The sequence below is a fragment of the Meleagris gallopavo genome, chromosome 2, assembly GCF_000146605.3.
Source record: "Meleagris gallopavo isolate NT-WF06-2002-E0010 breed Aviagen turkey brand Nicholas breeding stock chromosome 2, Turkey_5.1, whole genome shotgun sequence".
Lineage (NCBI taxonomy): Eukaryota > Metazoa > Chordata > Aves > Galliformes > Phasianidae > Meleagris > Meleagris gallopavo.
In genome coordinates, this window is record NC_015012.2 from 66356816 (window position 1) to 66374214 (window position 17399).

General features: G+C 46.3%; 1 long non-coding RNA gene across 1 annotated transcript; it reads right to left on the bottom strand.

The window, feature by feature from the left end:
- LOC116216347 lies at positions 1 to 17393 on the bottom strand. Its single transcript, XR_004158960.1, has 2 exons — positions 17226 to 17393; positions 1 to 17066 (listed from the first exon to the last, which is right to left on the bottom strand). It is a non-coding gene; the product is annotated as an uncharacterized LOC116216347 (long non-coding RNA).
- Positions 17394 to 17399: the final 6 nt, after the last annotated feature.

Genomic DNA, 17399 nt, shown 5'->3' on the forward strand with positions numbered 1-17399 from the left:
TTTTAAACTTAGACTATATTTGACTTTGCTGTCAAGTATTTCAACGCAGCTGCTATTCTCAGGTTCTCCCAGAATACACACAGTAGGTACTGTACTATTGCACATATAAACATCTACCTTCCCACCGCAGCTATTTATGATTAACATAACTTTCCTCCGTTTCTGATTTCATTTCCTCTCCTCCAGCCCCACTCTACACTGCAGAGGAGACACTTTCAAAAACATATCCAGAACCAACTTCTAGCACAAAATAAAGAAATTAAATTTTTGCCTAGTTAGAAATTTAAAATGTTAAGTTTAGTTTTACTTGTGAGTTACAATTTCAAACAGGAAATTACCTTTGCCCTTTCATGGTTTAAGGAAAATAAGAGTGAAAATCAACAGTGGGTAAGGTGGTGGAGGGGAGCACCTCTCACTCACTTTTGTTGGTTCCAGCCTGCTGGAATTACTGTCTCAATTACAGGGTCCTGCACTGGCCTTGTCTGTTCTGGAGATCTGACCCCTCCAGAGGAAGAGACACACCTCTGCCTCGGCCACAGCAAGCTTTCAAATCAGCTTCAAGAAGCAGCCCTCTGTTGCCCTCAGCCAAGCAGGATGTTCAGACAGACATTCCCAGACTCTGGTCCTCATCCAAAACCTCCCTCAGAAGTACCTGTTCCACTCAAAAAGATCTTGCTGTCAAGCACATGCGTCTTTCCATAACTGCATTCAAGCCCCAAACTTATTTTCTTCCTGTTGTTTTTGCATGATCACAACATTAGCTATGACACTTTTGGAGGGCCAAGAACTACCCCTCCTAGCCCTCAGAATATTGCTGTTTTCTGGACACAGCCCTGCAGCCTCATGCTTCTGGTAGGACCTCCCTTTTTAACTTTGCAGAAGCAGCAATGTAACTGAACAGGAGAAATGCTGGAGACAAAAGTGGAATTGGTGACTGGATGCTCTAGACACCTCTGTGTGTCAGTAAATCAGGGTTGGGGGGTGATAGGAACAACACGGTGCTACTGCTTCTTTCTCTGCAGCATGCTGCTGGAGAGGTCAGGCTGTGGAGAGTCCTTTGGCATCTGCCCATACGAAATAACCGCTAGATCTGTAGCCAGAGCAAATCCCCCTCCTCTGCCCTGCAAGATCAGACTAACAGGAAAGGCTCATTCTTGTTACTTCTCCTAACTTGTTCCTACCTTATTATATGCCACACACTAGAAAACATGGAAAGCAAACAAAAATTGCAAAGAGTGCACAGAAAAGCCTTGATGCAACGGAGATAGGACAGATTTCCCAGTTCACTTTTCCACCTCTTCACTTGTTCCATCAGACGCTAAGTGGTACATACAGCTCCTTATAACACACAGGCTGACAGTTTTTACCTGGAGTAAGCCTCAGTATGTGACATGCAGCATGGGAAATTAAGTCATTTAAACTCCTCCACCCTCCACAAATGCATAGGGAAACCTCAGCTAGCAGTCAGCACTCTGATACGTGGTTTTCCAACCTACAAACCAACCCGCAGCGTGTGCTGCTGTAGAGACACTTATCTGCACTTCAAATACGTGCATTTGAATTATTTAAGCGTGTAGAAAGCACACAATGTGAAAGAAAATGACTTCCACACTGCACAGAGTCGCACGGCAGAACTCCCCGCTCCAAAAGCCAAAGCTGCAGCCAACAGCAGCTGAGGCACGGCAGGAATACTCCAGCACTATGGCTCTACAAAACTGTAAATGATTACAGAATAACGCCCCGCAATCAAAGAACAAAATGTGTGCTGCAGATTAATCGCTTTCCAAGACTGGAAAGGAAAGATAGGATTGAGAGATAAATCTGGCGGCAGTGTTTATGCAAGCGTATCATGCTCCTAAGGACTGAATGTCCCAGAACGTACGGAGGAAGTAAACAATGTGCCGGCGCTCGCAGCTCCAAATACGCCAGCTCAGGCAGGACGCCCAACTTTCAGTTATGAAACAGCACCTTCGCAGCTCTCCCAATTGCTGCCCGTACCGCCGCTACCCGGGAAAATCTAAAACAAAGACCCAGCAGAGAGAGCCTGCGCTCCTCTTCAGAGTTCCACGTTTTCCCTCAGGGCCCTCCCACCATTCCCAGAGGCCCCCAGATTCTCTCTCCTGCCATGCAGTGTCAGCAGCCCCAGCACGCACTGGCAGGCAGAGGCTGCGAGCGCTTCTTGTCAGGATTTACTTCTGGACGCATACGCCGGCAACTCACATTCTCAGTGTCCCTCCAGCATATAATCACGCTGCTTTTGGCTGCTTAAGCGCTGCCAGCCTTCATGCATTCCTCGTTTTTGTGTAAACATGTTTACATTTGTAACTCCTGACTGGCTTAATACTGCATAAGCATTTTGAGGAAAACTCTACAAGCACTTGAATTAAACACAGTGCTTCGGCAGTCAATTACAAAGGAAGTAAATAGCAGACAGCCTGGATTAGGGGGGCTACATTTCTGCAGAGAAAAGTTTTCTGGTGTCTGCAGCCACCATGCAAGCAAGAGCAAACACAAACAGTGCATCAGTTTGACCGTCCTGTGAAAAACACCGTGCTGTGCTGTGACACGGGCTGAAAAGAAAATTAGAGAAGTGACCCCAAAGCTGAAAGATCACACCTCTGCTCTTTCGGGCCAAAACACGTGGTTGATGGAGCAGGGTCATGGTGTATCTCTTGTCCTCTGCAAAGGAGCACATTCAGAAGCCATGAGGTCACGAGTTAAAAGTATCTCAGCATAATGACTGTCCCCACCATCTGACCACAGCCTAGATCTAGCCCTGGGGCTGCCTGGGTCACAAGGAACCCCTGCCTGCAAATCCACACCCACCCGCAAAAATGTTTGGGGACGGGCCTAGGCCACAGCAGCTCACATGCAGAAGTACTGAGTCCCCACACCACAATTCACCTCCGCATTACAAAAAAGAGCTACGACATCTCTGTGTACATAATTTCCATTGCCACTGGGTGCTCAGGAGCACCATGCAGTGCCACACAGCAGACCCTCGTGTGCACAGGGATTCCATACAAACTGCTAACAATTTTCTGAAGATGGAAGTGACAGACAGCACCAGGGTACGTATCACAACAGCACTGCACACAGGGAACTCACACTGCAGAAAGCATCTATGTAAGGTCCTTCCTCCCTGCAAATATCTGGCTCTGCATTACAGCTGATTAACAATCTACCAATAACAAGACTGCAATGTAGCATCAAGAATCCCCTAAAGTGAAATCCTGCCAGTGCTGGTAATTGATCCAGCAACACGTACCAGGTCAATGGCACAGGCATCTCCAATTCTTGGAAACATTACATCCAGTCTAATTCCCTCCCAAGGTCACAACCATCAGAAAATCCCAGTACATCGTGACCCAGAGATCTGTGACCAAACAGCTGTTATCAATAGCCCAGGAAACCCAAGCACGGTGTCTGAAACCTATAGCTGCTGCTTGTGAATCCCTCAGCCTCCCCGGCCTCTGCAACAGCCTGTGGAGAAGTGGTAGAGAATAAACGGTAGACTTCTCTTGCGGGAGATTTGCCAGATTTGCTTTTGCACTATTTATTGCAATGCCTGTTCGTATGCACTTTATTGCTGTGGAAAAAGGCCAGCCTGTTACCTGATTAAAGTTTCGTCGTAAAAAAGTTCAAAACCAGGGGCTCATAAACTGTATGCTCTGTGCCTGAACTCTTTGAAAAGTCAGTACAGGGTTATTCCCACCATTATAGGAGCTGGTCTAGCACCAGCTCTGCACTAAACTGTCTCCTGACTATGAGAGAGGCCAGGCGATGCTTATCAGAATCAAAGACAAAGCACAAAGTCCGCAACAGAGGTAGAAGATACAAGGATAAGAAGATACAAAAGAAAAGGTTATAATACTTTTTTTTAAACCAAATATGCTGAGTCAGAGGGCATCTAACAGAGGATGCAGGATATGTACACAGTACTATGGACTATATACTTTCACATCATACAATCTATGACATATCAGAGATTATATGATATACATTACCAGTGAGGAACTTGTAACATCATCAGTAGTGAAGCAAGAAGAATCAGCCCCTCATCACAGAAATCACAATTACTCCAAGTTCCACTAAGTACAACAAAAGCTCTTCAGGAGCTGATGCCTAACTTCTCCCTCTTTGGGAGACCAAAGGCAATCAGCCAACAGCGCAGGTCACTGAGCTAGCAGGCATCAGCAAAACAATCAACCAGGTGGGGACAATTGGGTAGCTGATAAAATGGGTGATGAGCTTATTATGACCTTGTGGCTGCCTATCCTAGTGCAGGAAGGTCAGAGAGGAGCCAGAGTGCTCTCAGCCCACAACCACAACCCAGTCATACAGATGGAAAACAACCCTCAAGTCTCTCCCAATAAAATCTCACAATTTTCTGCCCAAAACAGCAAGCATTTTAAGGACTGCTCAGCAGAGCCCTGAAATGCACCATCTCAGACACTGTTAGGTGTCTCATTCAGGCCGCACCACAGCGGAGATGCGAATCTCCCTAAGGCTGGATCATCACGTACACCAATGAGCAATCCCTATTTACACAGTATCAGCAGAGTGAATAACACTACCTGAATGACTAAGGATTTGCACACTGACAGCACCAGCATTGCTTACTCAAGGCTGGATTAGCTTAAAAAAAATATACAAAGTTGTAAATTATAGGTGGTGCTGTGAGCCCCACCTACACCTTGCATTGTCCAACACTTCCTATTATAAAACCCTGTTCCCAGTTGCTAATAGCCTTGCAAACCTGAACTGAAAGTATGACTGGAAATAGGGCAAGCAGCCTGGGATAGGCAAGACACTGAAGTCCTGGGACAGGGGAGAAGCATGGAACCAGGAACTGGACAAAAAACTTGGCCAGCTGGACAAAGAGAGCTGATCTGGAAGGCAGGGAGGCAAGAGATGACAGGAAAAGAGGGATGTACGGAGCAGGGATGGGAAGAGCAAGTAAGAAGATTGGCATAGAAGGGTGGGGAGGAGAGAGGAGGCTGCAGGGCTGGCGCTAGCTAGGAGCACAGGGGATGACACAGAGCGGCAGGCATGAGAGGACATATTTCCTTACTGAGAGCTGAGCAACAAGCATGGAGCAGGGCCCATACAGAAAGCATTGGGGATGAACTGCAACCCTGACACCCCCTGAAGCATGCAGCCCATCTTGAAGCTGGGGGAAGACAGTGTGTTGCTAACGATGGTGTCAGAGGGAACAAGAGAGGACATTTCAAGTGAGAGGAGCAACTGACATTTTCAACTTCTGAGCATTGGCTTTTACAATTAAGCATTATTGGTGCAGACTTTGGCATAAATGAAGTATACTGTCATTTAGCACTTCGGTGGAGCACTTCACTGAGTGGTCAGAACAAGCCACAGGGGTACCTGTGCAATCTTGGAGTATCCACAGAAATACCCCAGCTATTCAAGCTACCTTAAATCTGACTTTCTTGTTCCCCTCTCTGCTCCTGGAAAATGGGGAAGGCGTGTGACTGCTGCTACTGGCACCCACCTGCCGTATCATGTTGCTGCCAGGGAGAAAACTGCAGGCTCAACCACGTCCGTCCCTACAAGGGGTGCTTGGTGACTTGTGAGCATTTCCCACAGAAAATAAGGAAGCCATCATCTCTCAGCCCTTGCAGAGCTCTAAGAAAGCAACTGTCATCCAAATGAAAATGTCAAACCAGAAACCAGGCACTCAAGACTGGATAAATTTAGTAAGAGGTCATGATTCAACTACAATAGAAGGAAATCCACACTTAATTTCTCCAGCAATTGTTATCATAGTGCTCAAGTAAACCATTCTTCCTTCAGGCTGAGAGTACACCAAATCCACATCATTTCTCAATTTGATACTTTTTTTTTTTTTCCTCTTTCCTTTAACTAGAGAACAGTCATATTACAAGCTTAGTATGAGTCTCAATAAAAAAAAAAAAAAGACACATGAGTAGATCTTCCCATGGTTAAATTCTGATCCAGATGTTGGAAAAACCCAAAGTGAACATTTCTCCTGGCCAAAACAATGCTCTTTTCACTACATACACTCTTGGATCCAGCACCTGCAAGTGACACTACAGCTCATGCTGTCCAAAATGGGCAAAGAATCTGACGACACACACACGTTTTGGAGGCTTGTCTGCACTTATCTGAATACTCTGCAGCACTGTTGTGCCAATTCCAAATTACTGTGAGTTTAAGAAGTGTGCCAAACTCTTGTCAGAACAAATCCTTCAGCTAAGATTTTCCTTTTTAAAGGAAGAAAAAAAGAAGAAAAAGAAGATGGAAAGAAAAGGAAAAAAGGGAAAAAATATCGACTACTTTTTTTTTCCTGCTTTCATTTTTCAGCACCATAGGATCAACACTGGCTGTTCAGTTGATAATACCCCTCTTTATTTCAAGTTATTTTTCTCCTTTCACCACCCACATTCATCTGGGACTTATTCAGTACTATTCTGCCTGACACTGGTCCAAAACAGCAAACAATTTCAGTAACTACACAATAAGCAGAGCATATCCTAACAGAGGCACTTCGTCATCCAAGAATCCCCTTATGTAACATCCAGCTCTGTATTGGAAATAATGTGGAAAAACTTGCAACAAGATTAGGTAGAGTCATGTATTTAAGACGACTTCTTCCTGCAATCAGGACTGAATTTTACGAGCAAGGAAACACTTCTGTACTTTGGCTTTCTGTCTCCAGAAAGAGGTGGAGATTTATGCCCTTTCTGCTTCTAAATTAGACTTCTTCAGTGTCCCATTTTATATTCTTCCTGACAGGTCCCTATTTTGTATTAAAAACCTGCTGTCATCGTGCTGCATAGCAAAAGACGTTTCCAGACGAAATAGAAAAAAACTCCCGCCATCGAGTGAAGCGGCAAGAGGTAACTCCTCAGTTCAGACTGTGTGGCTGAAATATCTCACCCAGCAACACAGTTATTTCCAGCAGGGTTTGATAAAATGGTAATTCACTGTCCAGAAAAGTCAACAACATTAACCATATTACACTGAGAAAGTCAAAATAGGTCATTCGAACAGCATTATTCCCCATTCTTTTCAAACATAATGCAAAGCGGTTAAGCAGTCTCTCCTGCAATTAGCATCACCTTTGCCTCCTCAGTGCCCAAAACACACTGGCCTCACAGAGCTGCCCTTACCACGATCCCCCACCATCATTACTTCTCAGCAAACACACCTGGCTGAAATCCTATCCTCATCGACCCCAGCCACCACCTTGACCCATGGCTTCCCAGCTCTATCACCCCAGAGCACAGCCACCTCTTCCTGCAGGCTGCTGCTGTCAGCCTCCGGATAGAAGGGCTGCTGCCCAGAGGAGCCTTGGGAAGGTGGGCTGCAAGGATCTCCCCAGGGAATGGTGGGTGCAAGAGAGCTTTCCTGGATGTGAGAAGTCTGACATATGTTTCCAGTGAATTTTAATTTAGAAAAATGTTGGAAAGATTTTATTTATGTTTCTAATTAGGTAAACAGTATGCTTCCTCCACCTGCTCCAAGCTACCCCACCAGGCCTGGTACACATCAGATGCCGACAAACACACGTCACGTTGATTTACTTCCCACTGCTAGCTCTCAGTGCAAGCAGTGCACTCCTCCAAGCCCCCTGTGCCACTACCTCATGGCCCAAATGCTTTTGTTCTCTTTTTCAATGTAAAATGGCCTCGCTATTCATTTCCAAATATCTTCGTAAGCACGCAATTCCCTTTCCAGAAGCCTTCTGAAAAACAGCTCTTCATAAGAGATTTTTCTCCTACCTCAAGTGTGCAAACCTCCTTGTACGTTTCAATCAGAAATATTTTCACCATGCAGGAACTAGGTTGTAGGAGTAGCGGGGCAAGAAATAAATCAGCTTGGGGAAGCTGAGAATCACACAGTCACCATAATGATGGAAATAATAGCACTGGGTTTGGAGGTTTCAGCTGCTAGACAAACGAGGCTGGATACCTCTGGCCCAAACCATTCAGAGCTCTGACACCATTTCCATTTTCAAATCTAAGATTTTAAATGCGGTCTACTTATCTGGGTCACATATATGGTTCAGGCTGTGCAAAAGTAGAAGCAGCTTGCACAAGATTCCCAAAACGCTCAAGATCTTTTACATCTTAGTGGCAGCATCACTCTTGGCGTCAAGGCTATTCTCCTCCAAAGGCATTGCACAAACAGCCACCTCCTTCCACAGGACATGATGAATACTTAAAGAACCACCATTCGCTCTGAAACCTGACATAGCAGACAAACAGTTTTGAGTTCTCTCGTACAGTGAAGCTTTTAAACCTAACAGATCATGTTGCACAAAACAAGGACACCGACTTCACAAGTCTCAGCTTACACTGCATCTCAGGACATGACTTGAACTGGCATCACCAACTCCTACAAATTCCTGGAAAAAACATTATCTGAACATTTGCTAAGGCCCAGGGTTTTGAAGAGCAAATAATAAGTTACAGGCTTTCAGGAAACCACATCACTGTTCTCAGAGCAAAACCAATCAGCAAAAAAAGGTGATAACAGGAGAGTCTGTGAAAGCCTCACACAAAGACACTCTTTGTTTAGCAGTGTTCTCGCTTATCAGAAGCCAATTTTATGTACTAAGCATATCTAGAACTTCATATACGAAACCGATAAATCATCCATGAAGTACGAGCAAATGTATTTGCCCAAGATAGTCTTCACTGCCTTACTTTACCAATACCCACAGAGTCACACAGTTTTGATTTAGATTCAGTCCCACATTTTAAGGTATGTTTACATTATAGATTTTATGTGAGAAGGTGGGGCTACCTTTGGTTGTAACCCATCTTTGGAAAGCTGAAATATCTGTCTGAAGAGCCAGCATGGAAACAAATACAGAAGGTTTTAAGGGTGCCGACATGTACCAAGATAATTTGGTCATAAAGTAGCTTTGGTTGGAAGAGACTTCAAAGTACTTCCAATCCCCATATTTTAGACTTAGTCCATACTCTAGACTTGACAAAGTAAATATGACGCTGTAGGGTCGTGTCTTAAAATTATTTATTTAATGTTTTTTTATTCTTCTTCAGCCTATTACAGGAAAAAAAAAAATCAGAAAGCACTAACTTACATCAACAAATAGTCTTAACAATTCCATTGCTGGCTCTTTAGAACAGGAAAGTGCTCTGTATTAGAATATTACCAGGTAATGAAAATGCTTATAAACAGAACTCTGTTTACTTAAGTGCAAGCAACATTGTTACTAACACTGCCTGGCCTTGCACAGTGCTCAGGGGGAGCCCAGGTCCAACTGCAGCCAGGGCTATAAGCACTACTGGCTCCATTCTTACTGACACTGATGAAATATATGCAGGCACTGCAGGGGAGCCCTGCTTGGAAAACCCCATCATGCCGCTCTGATGTGGCATTCCGCAGGGACAAGAATCAGGCCCTGCTTTCATCTGCCCCTATGCACTGTCACAAACCAGGCTGCACCCATGCAAAATGATTCGCGTCCCCTCTATGAACTGCTCTGCTCTGCTCTGAGACACGTGCATGCCCATGTTGTGGTGCACCTCTACCTGCTCTCCCACAGCAGGCTGAACCCTGTCCTCCCAGCCTCCTTGTTTATCTGATGGCCTCCCACCCCTCTGGGGCCACGATAAGCAGATGCCACCTCCCTGTTGACATATTGGCACCCAGCCCAGTTCTCTGCTCTTTGGCTGGTCATGTGGCTGGGGAACCAGCAAACCAACCAAAAACTTTTTTCCCCTCGGATTGTGCTGCACACATCTGTTGGTCACAACCCCAGACATCTCCATAGACACAGACAGAGCTGGAGGCCTGAAAAAAACCCAGGATGCAGGCCTGCCCAAAGTGCCACAAGGCCAGGGTGTGAGCAAGCGAAACACAAAGTATAAAGGATGAAGGTAGCTTCAGTAGTGCCAGCAGACAAAACCCACACCTTGGGCAACTCTCCTCCCTCCCCTCGTGATTCAAAAGCTTCCAGCAGGGTTTTGCCAGCAGACCTCAGCAAAGACCCACCCTCCACCTGGGCAGGGGCTACAGGGACACACAGAGGCATGACTCCGTGATTCACCCCACTGAAACATGCCCACCAGCCCCAGGGTGTGTCACAGCCTGGGATGATGGCACTGATGAGAGCTTCACACCCTCACCAGCAGCTTTCTGACTGCAATTCAATGCTGTCCAGGATGGCATGGGCTGCAGGGGCATCAACACAAGCCTTAGGTGCTGCCTGCCATCCACCTCACCTTCATTGCCTCCAGCCATCCTCCAGTGCCTCCCTCACACTCCCATCACACACACCAAGCACCAGCCCCACCAGCAAGGGAGAAATTAAATGAAACACAAGTGGGGAAAAAAAGAAAAGAATACCTTGGCAAATGAATGCATTCAAGTGAGAACACATTTCATAATTCAGCTCGCAAGTACATTACATGTTTTGATCAAGCAAGTAATTAATTCCATTCGTTACTGCAAGTCTGTTATAAGAACCCATCTTCACATCTATCAGTACAAATCTCCAGAAAGGCTTTTTTTTTTTTAAAACCAGTGAAACTGTACAAAGGCATCTTATTTCAGTAGAAATCTTTAAATAGCCTTTATTTTTAAATCAGCTCTAGTGAACAGATTAAGAAAATTGCACCAATAAGCAAAGTCCAGGCAGCATTACCAATGAGACATCAGCACTGTTAATTCCTGACCTGCCTCCAAGTCTGCAGAGCAGCGCTACAAGCAGGGCAAATGTGCTAGGGTATAGCCCAGAGAAAGAACTCTGGCTTTGCATGGCAAGACCAGCTCCTCCCAAACCTCACCTCAAGGCCCAATATCAGGGGCACCCTCATGGTGAAAAACAATGGCAGCATGACAGTATTTTTCTCCTCCAATCAGCTCCCTCACACATCACCAGACGGTTAGGGCAGAGCACTAACACGATCACTCATTTCTCTGCTTCTTCTCAACTCCTGACGATGCCCTGAAATGGCCATCCTGCAGCCCTATCACATCCAACCCCATCCTGTGACAACTTCTGCCCAAGAAGTTGCACAGAAGACAAGGTAACTGATTGAGAAGACTTCACCCACTGTTGCTCAAGGCCATGCTCCACTCCAGTGGCAGCCAGCTGTCAATGGCTGTAAGAACGTAGAGGTAGGCCCAACATACAAAGTTGAAGGAGCCCTCCCTGCAGGCCAGCCCCAACTCCCACCACAGCCTCACAGAGCTGAGCTCTTCCTAAACATTGGGCTGGGACCACATCACTGCAGTCCTCCAGGTTTCTGCATGGCCACAGAAAGGAAAATCCCTAGTTTTGTGGAACAAAAATGAAACCTCTCATCCTGTTGTTTAACTTCCTACAGTTTGTACTCTTGTTCTAGTGTTCAAGTGCTTAGAAAGAGTCGTTCACTGGAACATAACGTTCTTTGCTTCAAGACAACACTCAAGGTGTCCTTGTTAAGGCACTTGTTGCAATTCCCATGTAAGGCCACCTCCAGGATTTCTGGATCTCTGTCAGCAGCCATTGAACCACTCCCTGACTCAAGCCTTCTGCACACCCTCCCAAAGACTTAGACTGATCTACACTTTCCCTTCTTGTGATCCAGACCTCCAGAAAACTGTCCACACCTGACAGTTTCTGAAGAGACAACTGGTCCACCCTGGGGCTCACAGACACAGCACTGCAGCAAGTTCCTCCTGCTTCTCCAGGTAAGCTCATGTGCAGTGATATTCCTCAATGTTGATGCTCTGATGGCCTATCAGGTCTACAGCAGCACACATAGTTGGGTTTTGGCAAGCTGAGAAGCAGAGCTCTTCCTTCATCTCCCTCAACTGGAGAAGCAAGGGCTGAACCTACTGCTAGGAAAAAACACTTTGAAACATGCTGACTTGCTTGAAAAGCTAAGCCAGTGTCAAATAAATGTCACATACACATGGCTGAGGAGTTTGGGACTGTCAGCGTTGCAATGGTATCCCATCATGCGCAACTGAAGCACAAGAAAGCTGGCACGGCCATGCAAAGAAGCATGGGATAACCCATCCTGGTTTTGTCTGAAGCAAGTCAGAACAAAACATCTCACTCTGAAGGAAAATCCCCCTTCTGTAGACAAGCCACTTTTTAATAATAAGTGCTAAATGGACTATTCAAGCAGGTAATTAATGTTAATTAACATATGTCAGGTCATAAATTGGTTAAATGCACCTCATTTTCCAAGCTTAGTGTGTGGCAATGCTCAGGAAATTGTAGTAAAGAACAGTCCAAGTTTGTAGAAGTAGAAAAAAAAGAATGAATAAAAGGTTAAGCTTAATCCTCACTTAACTCACAATGTGCTGAGTCAGCACTACTGAAAACCAAATGATGGTGCATATTACTTCAACATTTTATTTTTTCTACTGAACCACTGCGCTGTGCACATGTTGCCATCCCCAAGAAAAGCCACATCAAAAAAGCAGCAGCTCCTTCGGCGCCGTGCTACCGGCAAGCTCCACGCTCTCTGCAGGACATGACCCCAGTCAGTGCTGCCAGGGCTCCTTTCCCACGTGAGCTTGGGAATGGCAGCATTTGGGTGCTTGGAGCTCACCCTCCTGCGGGGAGATCAAGCCTTAAAACCTTGAGGGCTGTACACCTTTAAAAGTAATGTACAGCTACTATTTTACAGCCTTGCCCTGGGGCACTTTTTCTGTGACAGAGATAGCAGGAAAGCTTTTCCGAAAGTGGGAGAGAAAAGAGAACATGCAGTGTTTTAGTCTGAGCAGCAGCTTGCATTTGGGACCACTTTTGGTTTCTCCCCTGGCAAGACGCCACCATACAACAACCCACTGTAATTGCATTGCAAGCACAAAGCAAACCTCACAAAGACTTTCAGTGCCACCACAGAAGCAGCTGGCTGCTCAAACCTTGCAGGGCACCTTTAGGAGGCTGCCACCTACAGAAATTACTTGTCTGCTTATCCTGAGACACCCCTTGTTCCCGGTAGTCCCTTCTTGCATGACCATTTCAGGTAGCCTGTTGTTTTTGAAGAGCTGAGGAGCACCAATTCCAGCACTTCCCAAGCAAGCCTATCTGGTCGTGATGCTACCTTGCAGATTCACTGGAGATTCCCTAATCTAAGTTTATCAGAACTTGTGACTCTACCTACAGCTGATGAAGGTCACCAAGGCAATGTGCTCATATCTGCATTTTTCAAGTCCTTAAGCAGAAGTGCTCCTCACTGAGGCACTGCAGGGAGGGAACATCACTGCCTCTCGGAGGCTGCCTCTCAGAGGAGAGCTTCTCACAGAAGTTTCCTACCTGCACAAGCAGGGGAAAAAATGAGATTTTGATATATGCTTCCCATATAAAATAATAACATGCACTAATACGTACACACAACTTCTACAGGAAAGTTCAAAAAGCCATTTATTACTTTGATGCTAAACTACACTCCTCTTCTATGCAAGCAGCTTGTTACCTAGCATTTCAGATTTTGGAGCTGGGATTCTGCATCTGTTTCGCTCAGCATGAAATTCACTTACAAACGTTACTGAGCATTTTGTTAAAGTACAAGCATAAGGCTTTGATCAGGTAAGGTGCTTATGCAATAAGTTTAAGGACACGAGTAATCCCAGCAAAGTCCCAAGGAACTCTCCACATGCTTAAACCCATGGCTGCTTCACTAGATCAAAACTTGAAATAATCAGACTACTATTTGCAACCTAAGCCCTTCTGCATGGACAAATAAGGCAGCTCAAAATTAGGGGGGGGAAAAAAAAAGTAAAAACATAATAGAAGGATGGAAAAAAAATACTCATGCTAGCAATTTACTGGGAAACATGGTTTTGTTTTTAACAAAAAAGCACCAGAAAAACAAAGCTGATGCAAATTCCAGTTTTACACTACTGCTCCTGATAACACAGCAATTTGCTATTCTGAGGAGGGAGAAATAAGAAGAACAGAGAGCAGCGTTGCTTCCTTCCCACATCCTTTGCAAAAAAATGATAAAGAACGTCCCACACATCTTCATATCAGCATCTGGCTAACAGATTTAGGCATGTGCCTGCATCACTGCTTAATTTCTCAATAATCAGAGAAAATACCTGTGCGTTTGCTGCACTGGAGGAATTGCAGTGCTTCAGTACACATCTGTCAATAAAACAAGGTAATGAAAGAGGCAGTGTTTGCATACAAAGTCTCCAAAAATCTACCCGTCAAAGTAAATAAGCCAGCAGTTAGTATTTATCCTTCATGAAGAAGATGCAGCAGCATAAAAACAAGTGAAACAGGTGTAAAACAAACAGGCTTCTGGTATAACACCAAACCTAAGTAAGTTGGTTGTACCAAGATTTGGGAGTTACTGGTACCTGCATATGAGGGACCCATTCACTGAGCCCTGCGATACAGCTCAGTAGAGAGGAGAGCAGTCCCCCTAGTGTACTCTTCCTGCAGAAAAGGCTGTGTTTCACCAGAGAGTGCTGCGAGAAATTACAAAACAGCGTTATTGGAAACGATACGGGAACGCTTCAACACGCTGCAGTGAAACCAGGCACCTCTGCTATGCAGACAGCGCTGCTTTGGTTTTCTACTTCAGGATTATTGAGGAAAGCAAGCTGAAACATTGTTTTTCCAAGTATTTAGCACGCAGCAAGTCAGCACAGAAGTTCTGCAATTGCAGGCTGCAGATAGGGTAACAGATGCCTGAATTCAGGAGCACAGACAGACAAGCCATCGAGGAACTGCGTGGAGGCGCATGCAATACTCATCCTACGCCGCACAGCCAGCTGACACCTTTCCCCCAGCTCCAGCGATAAGAAATTTAAACGCTGACTCCCCACAGCAATCCCAGGCAGTCAGCAGATATGGGAGCATACACCTAACCCCTCCCTGGCCGTCCGCCGGGCCGGGCTGACAGTAGTGTGGGGCAACAGCTGCAGGCTGGCATCCTGCTGGCACTGGGGCAGGCTGGAGCTGCGTGCACGGGGCGAGCCTTATCAGAGTTAGCGGAAGCATAATATATGCCTTCCTAACCACATCTGAAACATTCGCTTCTGCTTTAATGCCCCAGGCAAAAATAATAATAATAATGTCTAGTCGAACGATAGTCGCAACTTTAATTTATAGCTCTTAAAATAATTGTTTTGAGGAGTGTAATCCCAGCTATGCGTACGGATTATGGTCTTCACCACATCTCACTGGGAATAGCACTAGAATTTCATGTATAATAATACCCAGGATAACAAAACAAGGTATCCTCTTCTCTTTGTTTAAAATGACACTTTTCCTTCTCAAGGCTGGAGAAGAATATTGTTAAATGCGCTTGCAGCCTTCCAAGATAACCTGGTTGTGTGAAATTAAGATAAAATCCTTCTGATGCAGAGTTATTTTCTGTTCACTTAAAATCTCAGGTTAAAACCTGAAGAAAAAAAAAAAAAGTCTGGTGTGAGATGCTGACATTAGCTCCCAAAGAGTTGTGTTCATTCCCTGAGAGGGAAACAGACATAATAACATATAATGTGTTTGAGCATTGGGAGGCTAAGATGGAGTCTCTATTTAAGAGCAGTGCCTCTGCACAAACTCATTTACTTTCCAGGCAGCTGAAATATCCCTCTTCCCAACACACATGCAGGGACTGAAGTGGCTCCTGCCCTGCTCGGCAGCCCATGGTCAGCTACTGGCCTCCCTTCACCCCACATCTCACTGTCTAAGCGCAGCCCAGCTCCACAGATGGCCTCTGAAGGGGGAGGGATGTCCTGCACCGACGTGCTTCTGCGCTGATAAAGGTCATCCTAAAGGCTGCAGAGGGACTTCTGAGCTAAATCATATGAGATAAATCCCAAGGGATCCAAGTTTTTAACACTGTAATTAGCTCCCAGCTAATGCTGCTCAGGAAAGGAATCAATATCAAATTAACAGGATAAGTTGTCAGAAAAAATTGTGACTGTATTAAGCATGCTGATCATTGCAAACACTTGGCTCTATGGCCCAGGTTCTGCTGCTGAGGCAACGGGAGCTCTGCCACCGCGTTCAGCCCAAGCAGCACAGCCCTGCTGTCCGTCCTTCAGAGCAGCAACACGGAGTTCACTGAAAATTCAACACAGCTGATAAAGGAGCAGTGTTTCCAACAGCAGCTGGCAGCGAGAGCCTCGGCTTGGTGTGCAATACCAACTGGGGAAGGCCACACTGGCACCGTGAGATTTAACCCTTTGCCACACTCCATGCTCACCGTCACACAACACCCAGTGCCTAGCTCAGCCCCAACACCACAAAATCCGTGGGTTTCAGAGCCATGCATTAGCTATGCCCCGATAAACTTTGTGCTCCTGTCTTCCTGAGCCTGAGGTACAGCATCTCAATGCTCCCCCCATAGCACTCCGCTTGGAGCCTAGCTGCAAGTCAGTCCTACTCCAGAACTATGGGGTGAGGCAGAGCCACCAACAACGCAGCCAGAGTTGCTTCAATCTGCAGCATTCCTGACTGGTTCGTGCAGAAGTTACCCCTGATGCAAGACAGAGAGATTCAAAGTAGAAACCAAACCTCTGTGCAGCGCAAGGAGACTTCCTGCACACTCACCCTCAACAGTCCCGTCCCTCAGCGGCAGCTGTGATCCCCTGTACACCCCAGCAACATTTTGGATTATCCCTATACCTGTATGGTTGCACATCAGCCCCACGGGGCCGACAGACGGCCATGGGAAACAGGCCCAAAGCAGGGGGTCAGGGAGTACTCACCTCACACCCCACTCACAGCAGGTAGGCTTTGCTGGGCTGCATGGGAGCAGGGCCTCACTCTGCCATTCTGGGTTGGTCAGCAACACGACAGTGACCTCAGTGCAGCCTGCCACGCTGTGGGCTGGTATCACCCCAATGGACACAACAGATGGAGATGTGTGGGGGGCATACTGCTTGGCAGCACCAAGCCATCACTCTCACAGCCCTGTCAGCTCCATACGAAGAAACAGCCTTGGGCTTCCCTCCACCACCTTCAGGAACGGGAGAGCACCAGGGCTTTTTCAGAGGAAAACGCAAGCCGATTTGCACGCGAGCTTCGGGCTGGCACTGCACAAGAGCAACTCTGCTTAATTCTATCACGAGTCACAAGGTCCCTACAACTTGTAAGAAATAAAAATGAAAAGCCTTTAAGAACACTATCTTCTGCCTTTCCTTCCCTGCTTATCCCACTGCACCAGACGGCAGCCGAGCGACGAAAGTTCCGCCCTTTCCCACCCTCTTCCCCTACACGGCGGTCAGACTGAACCCCGTCCCCTCACCTTCCATCCGGCCGAGCTGTTGTTGTCGCCCTTGTCCTTGAAGTAGGGCACGCAGCGCACCATCCAGTCGTAGATCTGCGAGAGGGTGAGCCGCTTCTCGGGGGAGCTCTCGATGGCGCGGGTGATGAGGTCGGCGTACGAGAGGTTGCCCCACGCGTTGCGCCGCGACGAGCA